This window comes from Kogia breviceps, chromosome 13 (genome assembly GCF_026419965.1).
Source record: "Kogia breviceps isolate mKogBre1 chromosome 13, mKogBre1 haplotype 1, whole genome shotgun sequence".
Taxonomy (NCBI): Eukaryota; Metazoa; Chordata; class Mammalia; order Artiodactyla; family Physeteridae; genus Kogia; species Kogia breviceps.
Window position 1 is genome coordinate 15,859,170 of NC_081322.1, and position 12,451 is coordinate 15,871,620.

Here is a 12,451-nt window from a genome sequence, read left to right on the forward strand (position 1 = left end):
TACTTGTATTCATATATTAATAAAGAATGCTTAATTTTAAATAATAAATAGTATAATAATATATAACTATTAAAGTAATAAGACTGTACTTTTATTTTCTCATAGTGTCTTTATCAGATTTTAGCACCAGGGTTAATTTAGCCTCAGAAAAATGAGTGGAGATTTGTTCCCTACCCCTCTATTACTTGTAGCATTTTGTGTATAATGGACTATTTCTTCTTCAAATGTCACCACTGAAGCATTTGGCCTGGGAGTTTTCTTAGGGGGAGAGTTTGAGATTATAAGTTTAATTAATTTGACATAGGACTAGACAACTCAGCTTTTTTTCCTTCTTTTCCTTACCAGTCTAAAACAGTAAGGAAATGAAATAAAATATAAATACAGAAAAAATACCAGTAAGAGGGTTTGATATACATATCTCATGACTGTTTATTAAAAATCTATAAATTAAAAACTATAGAATTAACCAGTGAGTTTTTCTAAGAATAAACGATAAAATTATTAAGCTCCTAGGGAAGAAAAACAAGCAGAAAAACAAAGGCTACTCCTCATGGCCTTTCACTGAGCAAAGGACACAAAACCAATTGATTGGACAAGTTTAAAGCTTCTGCTCATCAAAACATAGAAAAATGTCAACAATATGCCAAGATTATCAAACTGAATTTTCATTAAAAGTAAACATAATCCAGATGTTTATTGTTTACATGAGACAATTGAAATAAAATGTCTTTACTGAAATAAAGTGATGGAAAAAGTTATATCAGTGTAATACCAATAAAAAAATTGGTGATGACTATATTAATTTAATGTAAACTAGACTTTAAGGCATAAAATAAGAAATTTATGATGATTTTTAATAGCATAATTTCAATTTATGAAGAAAATACAAAAATTATAATGCTGTATATACCTAAAAATATCTTGTGTATATATATTAACATATGTATGAAAAATATATAGGAGAATATTGACGGACCTTAAGGAGACATGCAGAGTCTCGCTCTAGGCCAAAATCTTATGTGTGACCTTTCACCCTCAACCCTAGACAATTAGGAGGCATTGCCCGGGCAGGCCTCGTGGGGGAAGTGGCCCACCTTGGACTGGGTGCCCAGCCAGTGCTCCACAGTTGGCTGGAAAGAGTTGCAGTCGACACTCGGCCACGCCCCAACCCCCCTCAGCCAAGCTCACATGCATTTTATTCCCAGTCCAAGCCTGTTTCTTTATGGGGCGCGAGGGCTTCAGCTGGGACAGTTCCAGGAGCCTCCAGGGAGACGTCCTCATGGAGGGCCCTTGGCTGAGAGTTCTTCTGCACACCAACTTACTACTTCTCCACCCCTAGCCCTGATTTCTCTCTCCAAGTCCAAGAAAAGTCAAAAGACTTTTGTTCAGGATCCTTGGTGTCCTTCCCATACCACATGGAAGAATGAGACAGCGTTCTCACATGTATACAGGGAAAATAGGACTTGATATAAACCCAATGCATGGCAATTTAGTACAATGTACCCAAGGTTTTCAATCCATAATCATTCAAAATCTAGAAATACCTGAAGAAAACAAGATTACATCAAACATGTAGGAAATATTCACTATATTGTTACTTATTTTAGAATAAAAGTAATCAAATTAAGCAAAAAATAACTAAAAATTATAATGCACCCATATAATAGAATATACATCCAATTTACTTTTTTTTTTTTTTTTTTTTGCGGTATGCGGGCCTCTCACTGTTGCGGCCTCTCCCGTTGCGGAGCACAGGCTCCGGAATCGCAGGCCCAACGGCCATGGCTCACGGGCCCAGCCGCTCCGCGGCATGTGGGATCCTCCCGGACCAGGGCACTAACCCGCGTCTCCTGTTTCGGCAGGCGGATTCTCAACCACTGCGCCACCAGGGAAGCCCCATCCAATTTACTTTTGAAGTGTATCGTGACTTTTGGAAAATACTCAAATCAGAATGTTTAATAAAAATTGGCTGTATTAGTCTAACTACAATTTGGTTTATATATATATATATATGATATTAACTGCTGCTCATAACAAAATAAGATGTTGTTTATGAGCTTTCTGGGTTGTGGGAAAGGTCAACAGTCATGGAAGTTCTGCTGTGACAACAATCATCCTCCCAGAGTGCTCAAACATCTGAAGAGTTTATATATCAGACAGCATAACATTCAAGGGAGGGAGCGAGTCAGATGGTATAAGGTGATGTGGCATCTGATGTCTTCCATCTCCATAATCATTTAGGACTCTATACATTTTAATAAACATGAGATTTCCCTGGTATATTTGAATTACTTTCATGGAAACATGAAATTTCTGAGGTCTGTGACCTGCGTGGTCCAGGGACAAATTAATACACACGGAGACAGAGAAACAGGGAACCAGAGAGAAGTGTGGAGAAGAGGGTTTGAGGATTCACAGAGAGGCTCCGACTTAATCCCAGATGTAAGGAAAGACCAAGATTGATGGGAGTTTTGATGGCCAGTGGGGTCTAGATGATATTTGTATTATTCAGATGTGTATATAGGCTAAAAGGAAATAAACCAATAATTTGACAGTGGTTTACTCCAATTAATTAGATTAGACTAAAATTATAATCAGAGAATTATTTCTTTTGATTATTCATTTAATTGAAGTAATATGAAGAATAAGGCATATCCTGTAATGACTTTAAGATTAGGAAGTTTATATTAAATGCAACAGGCTGGACAATATTAGGGGTAAAAAAGCCCATAGGTCAGAACCTTATTCATTCTAAGCCATGCTCTTCATCATGGGTTAAATGTCTCTATTTTCAGTTCAATTTCTTTCTAATTGAAGTGGCATAATGATGGTAAACTTTCTCATTGAAATTGTAATGAATTTCTAATCAAGCACTTTCACAATGTCAATTGCATTCTCAATATTAATAATATAAATGCCTTCATGATAAAACAATTGTTACTTGATAATTGATAGTCAGATTTCTAATAATCACTATGTATGAATAAATCATTGAAAAAATAGATTTCATAGCAAAATAATTTACTGTAATTTTCATGTTTATAAAAAATGAATAAATGACAGCCACTAAATTAAAAAATCTGATTGGTATTATGCACATTATAAAGTAAAAATATAGGCGCTATGCAATTACATACTATTTACATTGCCTCAGAGCAATGACTCAGAATTTCTTTTCCTTAGACTTTCAGTGATTTACTAGTAAATTTTATTTTATTTTTAATAGTTAATACACATAGTTAGAACCACAATTTCTGGTTTGTGTCTATCCAAAAACTTTATAGCTTCCTGATGTTATGACCGAATTGTTGTTTGCTGCTTGTTATAACATTAAAGAAAATGCCCCAAGAGCTTTGTACACAGTTTTTGGTTCTCTTCTTTTACAACTGGTTCAGGAATACAGATGGATGCAGTTTATGTTTTATCTCATCTTTGTGTGAGTCCTTATAAGGCTTCATTGGCGAACCAACAGAAAACAAATTTTAAAGCTCATCTAGTTTAACATCACCATCTATTTTATTTCTCTCTTCTATTTCCCCTCTCTAGTTAAATCTTTTTCTTAACAATTAGTTTCCACAAGAGTGACTTATGCAAACCCACACTGAAAAAAGTAAATCTCCAATTAGAATTCAATGTGAGTACAAGTTGCATGTGTTGTAGAATTTAGAATTCTAAAATTTAGTTTCAACAACAGAAAGTCTAAACTGAATCTCTCTCCCTCTCTGGCTCTCTCTCTGGCTCTCTCTTCTCTGCCTGTCTGTGTCTGTCTGTCTGTCTCTCTCTCATACACACACACACACACACACACACACACACACACACACATACACACAGATGAATTTGAAGGCTCACATAGTTAGACTTTCCAGGGGTAGATTAGGTAAGTGTTTAACCAGAGGCTTAATTAATCTTATTTCTTCTAGTTCCCTGTAAAGCACCAATAGTGGCCTCTTTGAATTTCCTAGAAGAACCCAGGTGTGCTCTTGCCTCAGGGCTTTTGAATTGAATATTTTGACCCAAATGTCTGATTTAGGGATTCTCCATTCTGTTAGGCCTTTTCTCAAACGTTTACCTTCAGTGAGTCCTTCCCTAGATGCCCAATCTAATATGTTGAAGTTTTCCAAGCCCGTACATGTCACTTCCTTTTTCTGTGGTTCTTCTTAATAGCTGTTGCCATCCAGCTTCCCAGATAACAATCGAGTTCTTCACATCTCTCTTTTATTATCTGTCAGACTAGAGTAAGCTGAGCTGTGAGCTCTATGAAGGTAGATCTCCTTGTTTCTTTGCATATGACTAACCTTCTTCCAGAAAAGGCAGCAAAATTTCAGCAAAGGCAAGTAGGGCCAACTGGAGTGGAGTGGTTGGGAACCTTGAAATGTCTCTTCTATGTAGGAAAAGCCCAGATTTGATAAACTCACAGGAGACCTTTCTCTTAATAATGCAGTAGTCAAAGCCAGCCCAACATGGGTTTGGGACAGAGATGCATTTGGTGAAAGGTGGGAAGAATTATGTGATGAATAAAACAACTCCCAATAATTTGTATGTAAAATATCTTAAAAGTCAACAAATCAAAGAGACGTTAGATAAGCTAAGTATAATACAAACACTCAAAATATTAGTTTACACACATACAAAATATGACAAAATCTAAAATTCACACTATGATCTGTTACAAACTCCAAAATGACCAGAAAAGCTGACACCATTTCCTATTGGACCAAGAATCACATTCCAAGCTTCCAACCAGATAAACACACCAATATTTTTATTTCTTATCAGTCCTCAGAGATACTCTCTTCACGTTTAGGGACTGGATTAGTAGTTGTCATCATTTGTACCAAGACATCCAGACATCTGTGGAAAAGAGTAGTTAAGGTCAAGAACAAGAGATCCCCAGAGGAACCAAGTGCGATTTTGTCCACTAGGGGATAATCGGCAACATCTAGGAACATTTTTGTTTGTCACAAATAGGGGTTGGGTCTTCTACTGATGTCTGGTGTAGAGGCCAGGTTTGCTGCCAAGCATTCTACAATGTAGTACAAGAGAGTCCTCTGCAACAAAGAAATATCACATCTAAAATATCTATTTTAAAGGAATATATATATATTCCTTTCTATTATGGTTTATCATAGGGTATTGGATATAGTTCCCTGTGCTATACAGTAGGACCTTGTTTATCCATTCTATATATAATAGTTTGCATCCACTAACCCCAAACCTCAATCCAACTCTCCCCCACCCACATTCTGTGTTGCCACAGAATTGTGGTAACCACAGTTCTGTTCTCTATATCTGAGTCTGTTTCTGTTTCAAAGATAAGTTCATTTGTGTCATATATTAGATTCCACATATAAGCGATATCATATGGTATTTTTCTTTTTCTGACTTACTTCACTTAGTATGCTAATCTCAAGGTTAGACAGATTTCTCGATGGCTTCTGAGTGTCCTTCATTAGTTGTGTAATTATTCCTGCTCTTGTTCAGCTTCTTGCCATAGAAGTTGGTCCCTGCCTAAAATAGTTTTTGACAGAGAATAGCATCATCACACTAGGTTTTAGTTTTTAAGTACTTTTCATCAGTGTACATTACTTCTTTATTCTAGTTCTTCAGTATATTTTAATCATTTGAATCATTGTCATTTTAAATAAGTAAACAAAAACTATATGCTTTAACTTGAAAGAAATTTTTCAAAGAACACAAGAAATAAATCTTTCCTAGGTTTCATATTTAAGCAATTTTGAAATGGTTTTGTTGCCCTAAGGTTGTTAGTTACAAAAAGTGTTAGAAACATTTTGATGATTGGACTCCCATAGTATTACCTGGGTCCTCCTGACTTTGCCTTCCTAGGCAGCAAGCAGTAATAAAGCAACAAAAGTTTCCAACTTAAAAGGATTAATAGATATTAAAGTTACCACACAGCTTTTATTATTTGTCAAGAACTTTGTGTACAGGAAATTTACAGGTGTCTTAATAGTAGTTCTAGGACTAAAATAGAAATACTCAGGAATTAGTGTTTATGTCCATGTCACATCTACATGCAGTTGTAAATTAATTGGTTTACAATGAGTAGTACTTTGTAATTCCACCTTTTTTATTCATTAACTATAATAATTAACACTAGCTATACAGTAGGAAGAAATTTAAGAAGGATTTAAGTGATGAATATATTCAAAAACTTCTCTCACACTTTCAAAATTTAACTTGATTTATTTCATACCCTTATCCATTTATAAGAGCAAGAATGGAGAAGTTATAAGCATATATTTTATCATTTCTCTTGTTTATTTTCAGCAGAATTTTTATATCAAGTGAAAAAGTAAATTAAAACAACTTTAGAAGAAGTGACAGCTCAATTCATCTAAATTAGTGCAATTTCTGTGAATGGTTGAAACGCTCATATTTAAAAGAAACAAATGTAAATACTTTAAATGCCTCAGAGAAACTAAAGTTGTCAATATGTCTTCATTAATGATTAAACAGAAAAACGAATAGAAAAACATCATGCTTGAAGACTTCTTTACAATTAAAAGTCACTGCTTAAAAATTAAGTAGAAATCACTGGTTAAACTACTTTTTAAAGTGTAGTTGTTTACATGAATCTCATTCATATCGTGTTTTGGACCTTTAGGATGGTTACTTTCCTCCCTAAATGCTCATGATCAGGAGTTAGTGCCATAATATCTGTAAACAGGTGCATCAGAAGTAGATGTTAAATAAACCGAAGGCATAACTTTCATCAACAGTTTCTGGGAATCCAGCATATGGTTGGCTGAATAATGGCACCCTAAATAAGCCCCTGTGTAATCCTAAGAACCGACAAATGTTATCTTATATGGAAAGAGAGACTTTGAAGATGTGATTGAGACAAGGATCTTGATATGAGAATATTCTAGATTATCCAGACGGGCCTGATTTAATCACAAAGATTCTTATAAGAGAGTTACAGAAGGGTTAAGGGGCAGAGAACGTGATGTGATGACAGACACAGAGATTTGAGTGATGTTCTTTGAAGATGCAGGAAGAGTCCACAGGCCAAGGAATATAGGTGACCACTAGATGCTGAAAAAGTCATGGAAACAGAGTCTCCCCTTCTTGCTGAAACTTGACCTCTGCTGACCGGTGCCAAGTAGAAATGCAGAGACAGAGTTTTGGGTGACGTAGAAAACATCAGTTTTATTGCTTTGCCAGGCAAAGGGGGCCACAGCGGGTTAATGCCGTCAAAACTCTGTACCCCACCCTGGAGGGGGTAGTGAGGAGTCTTACAGTGTTCAAGGATCAGGGTGTGGCCAGGTCGTGGACATTCCTCTTATTGGTTGGTGGTGAGGTAATAGAGAGTTGGCATCATCAGCCTTCTGGTTCCAATCAGTCTGGGGTCCACATGCTTGTGGGCAACAGACAGTTAACTTATTCCCCCTGGTGGGTGTTTAGGTAACTGCAAGACAGCTCAAAGGACATGACTCAGAATATTATCTATAATCCTTGAGGAAGAACTAAAGGTGCTTGACTTTGTTTAATGGCTAAAATATTATTTTGTCTTGCTTGACTGTTTTCCTTTCTTTCTGCGTTATCTCAGTTCCCTGATTAAATTTATTATTTGACTAAAGATTTTCTACAGACAAAAGGCAGGTGGAGGACACGGGTTGGGGTCTATTCTGGGAAAGCCTACTAGGGTCCTGCTCAGTTACACCCTCAGAGCCCTCCTAAACCTTGACTTGATCCCTGTAGGACAGATTTCAGATATCTGAGCTCCAGAAATATAAAGGAGTAAATATTTTAAACTACTAAGGTTATAGTAATTTACTACAGCAGCAACAGGAGATATATACACAGAGATTTCAAGAAAATTTATTTTTAACACACAAACAAATATGCCAACTGAAAATGATTAGAGAAGCTCTCGGAGTCATAGTCACTCAAAGTTCAGGTTTATTAATTAGTGTCCACCAATGATGAAGAAGTATTGTTTTCTCACAGTGCAGAGAAAGAAAGGGAGAGAGAAAGACAGATCCACATATACTTAAGCATATTTAAGTAGACTAAAATATATAAGGTCTTTTTCCTGTCTCCTTTCCTCAGCTCTTCGTAATCTTTCCTGACCTAAACCTGTGATTGGGCAGGAAAGGGAGTAAGAATTGAAGGCAGACGGAAGACCATTATAGAAATGATGTAGGTAAAAATAGGTGTGACAGCACCCCAGGGGCTCATCCTCTCCTCAGACTATACTTGGAAAACAGAGCACGAGCCCCAATTAAAAAAAAAAAAAATAATAAGTGTGACAGTATTTTGTTGGTTGTTCCCATTATATTTTGAATAGGTTTACTATTAACAAGTCTGGGTCAGTCTCTAATTATTCTTGCATCTGTTATGAGAACCAAGAAAGGAATTTACTTCACTGATTCTTTGTCAATAACCAAATTCCCTCAGTCAGGTAGTCACCTGAATCCTAACTCGTTTTATCTTTCTAGATGCCCTTCACAAAGTCAGTATGTCTTTTGGCAAGCAGTTTGTCTCATCTCACAAAAATTCCTCTGACAATATGCTGATGACTGGAACTCTTAAAATCAGGTGCAAATTTTAATTACATAATTGTACCCAAAAGGTGTGATATCACCTAGTTAAATTTTCATGCAAAAAACATTAACATTGCTCATTCCATTTGAACTGTAAATCAGGAAATATAAAATAAATTTCAGTTTTAAAAACTTAGGTGCCTCCCTTCTTCTTACTCCACAACATTCTAATAGGCCAATCATGTACTTTTAATACACGTTTTCTGTCTCTTCAGTAATTATGTTAAGAGCTCACTGGTGTCACCCAGAGTGAATGAGCTAAACTTTAAATGACTGTAGTTGACCCAGAGGAGCACATTGTCCTTGAATTTCCTCATTAAAGCTCCTGATATAAAAAGTAGATAAAAGAAACACCTGAAGGAAATGTAAAGTCACCTATAATCACCCCCAAAGAGAAGGTTGCCATGTTGAATTTTGGGATTTTTAGTATGGTTCAACTTGGTCTCCTTCATGATGGCCAAGAGTTAAAACATATCTTAAACTCATGTCCAGCAGTGAGGTGAGCTATTTCAACTCATGCCAAATTATTGTAGTTTAACATTTTATTCATTTTGTATTTCAGTATTATTAATCTAGCACATCTATAATTGTTTTCTACTTAATGATTAATCAAATACATAGATTGATTTTTAAATATTTCTCATGTAATAAAATTTTCTAATCATTTAAAAAATTATTTATAAACAAAATCATTTAACCAGATTTCTAAGGGTAGAAGTTTTGCTTTTGAAAGATTGCCTCAATATGTCAGAAACAAAATAAGTAAAAACATTTAGTAGATTATGTTTTGAGTCACAGTCTGAGGAAGTCCTATGTTACTACCATAGCATTAATTTGAAGGAATACCCAACTGTTGCAGAGGTGTATATAGACAAAATCAGTATTCATATATTATAAGAAATCATTTAAAAACTTGACTTATAAAGTAAATTTAAAAATTTAAGAGTTAATTGGGGAAAACAAGTTTAACATTTAAGTTTCTGGATGTAAACATTGAAATCAATAAGGTAAAGACTGAGTATTCATGTATATTACTGGTCTTTTAGGGAAATATGTTCAGTTAGATATACACTTTTACAGATGGAAAAGATATTTGATACAAATACTACATTTACATATTTATGTAAATAGCAAAGTGCAACCACAGATGAGTTGAAATAAAACAAAATGCTAAAAAACTTGATTTTGTATTAAAGCAGATGAATGATTAAATATTATCTAAGTTTTCAACTACTTAAGCAAGTAAAAAATGATATTTGAGTCACTCTCAGCTTGTTAAGTATGTACTCTCCCTGGGATGGCAAACTTATCAGAAATGTTTGACTTTGCCATGAAAAACCGTGTCAGTTAGAAAACTGAAAATGCTGTGGAAACAAAGGATATATTTTTAAAGGAGTTGACAGATTGTTCTTTCTACGGAAGAGGTGAAATTTAACTAAAACTAAAGAAAAAGCATAGAGTAAATATGTTACCTTGAAAAAGAAGATTGAAGCTATTTAATAAATTAATTGTTTTATTTAATGTATACCACTATTGCAAGAAGTTTACACTGGAAAGTTTAATAAGGATGTTGTATTTCTACACTCATTTATTAGGTCACAAATAAGACAAATGTGTGCTATCTAACCTAAGGGGGAAAAAATGAAGATATCCACTGAAAAAGGGGAAAGAGTTTTAAGATTATTGTAAATGGTAGAGGTAATCATTTCTCCTCTCTTTAAGACTATCAAATACATTTCTGAAATTGAATGATATTTGGCATTCAAAGACATAAAATGTATGAGACACAACCACTGTGTTTAGTATCGTGGCAAAGACATTTTTAGACTGGCAACTGGAAGTTGATTTAGATTAAAGACAGTCAGACGTCAGGCTTCCCTGGTGGCGCAGTGGTTGAGAATCCGCCTGCCGATGCAGGAGACACGGGTTCGTGCCCTGGTCCGGGAAGATCCCACATGCCGCGGAGCAACTAAGCCCGTGAGCCATGGCCGCCAGGCCTGCGCGTCCGGAGCCTGTGCTCCGCAACGGGAGAGGCCACAACAGTGAGAGGCCCGCATACCGCAAAAAAAAAAAAAAAAAGACAGTCAGACGTATTTGATACTTTTTTGAGACTGATTGATTCACTGTTTGGATATTAAAGAATGATTCTATTCTCTGAAGATTTTCCCTGCCTTTTCTAATTTTCTTCATTTAATTTAAAGCAATGGTAGGAGTTTAATAATGGACACTGTACTTAAGAGATTTAGAAACAAAAGTCTTTCAGAAGGATAAATACATTAGAGTACAGGATAGACTTAGGCAATTGGGCAGTATTACCCTTTATCTGTACTCATTTATAATACTGATATGGAATAATTTTAACAAAATTTATACATTTAAGAAGGGGAAGGAAATATCTCCTACTAAGTAAACATCTGTAAAGTGAAATTTTATTATATATTTGCACATATGTTTATATTAAATTTATATTTATATACTTAATAAATATATATTTATGTAATTTATTTATATTATATGTACTTATATACTATTTATAAGTTAAATTTTTCTTCACTGCCAAACAGTAAAATATATGTAAGCATACTTTTTTCATGGCTTTATTGACTTATAACTGACATATAACATTGTGCAGGTTTAACATGTACATCATAATGACCTGATACACGTATATGCAGGCATACCACAGAGCTATTATGGGTTTGTTTCCAGACCACTGCCATAAAGCTGAATATTGCAATAAAGCAAGTCACACAAATTTTTGGTTTCTCAGTACATACATATAAAAGTTATGTTGACACTATACTGAGGTCAATTAATTGTGCCATAGTGTTATTTCTTAAAAAAAATGTATATTCCTTAACTATAATATACTTTATTGCTAAAACAACTGGTAACCTTCATCTGGTTACCAGTGAGATGTAATCTTTTTGCAATAATAACATCAAAGATAACTGATCTGAGTTCACCATAAAGAATATAATAATGATGAAAAAGTTAGAAATATTGTGAGAATTACCAAAATATGACACAAAGAAGTGAAGTATGTGAATGCTGTTGGAAAAATGGTACTAATAAACTTGATCAATGCAGCTTTGCCACAAACCCTCAATTTGTGAAAAACATATCTGTAAAAACATAGTAAAGTAAAATAAAACAAGGAATACCTGTATGGTGAAATAATTTCCATGATAAGGTTAGTTAATACATCCATCAACTCACATATTCACAATTCCTATGTGGTAAGAATTTTGAAGATCAACTCACTTAGCAACTTTCAATACACAATAGAATATTGGTAACTGTAGTCACCATAGAGTGCATTACATCATTACATCTCCAGAACATAGTCATCTTATAACTTGAAGTTTGTGCATCTTGACCACCTTCACCCATTTTCCTCTCCCCTCCCCACCAGGAAATAACCATTCACCTCTGTATCTCTGAGTAGCTTGTTGATTTTTTTTCATTTATATTCCACATATAAGTGAGCTCATACAATATTTATCATTCCCGGTCTGATTTATTTGACGTAGAAAAGTGTCTTCAAATTTCACCCATGTTGGTGCATATAGCAGAATTTCCTTCTTTTTAATGGTTGAATAATAATTATGTATTGTTATATTAATATATATTTGAAACTATATTATATTATTTATTTTAAATATAAAATTATAAAATAACATTAATTAATATAATAATTATATATAATTAATCAATTAATAATATAAATAAATTATCAATATTACACTATATATTGTATATCATATATCATATATAATTATTTATACTATATTATATTTTAATATGTTACTTTATAAAATAATATATTATATTATAACAATATATATCATGGCATATATGATAATATATATAATTATGTA

General features: G+C 34.2%; 1 protein-coding gene across 1 annotated transcript in view; it reads left to right on the plus strand.

Annotated features, from left to right (window-relative positions):
* The window catches only part of EYS (eyes shut homolog), a 1,724,957-nt gene that overhangs the window by 103,915 nt on the left and 1,608,591 nt on the right, over positions 1-12,451 (plus strand). The gene's annotated exons all lie outside the window — the stretch shown is intronic.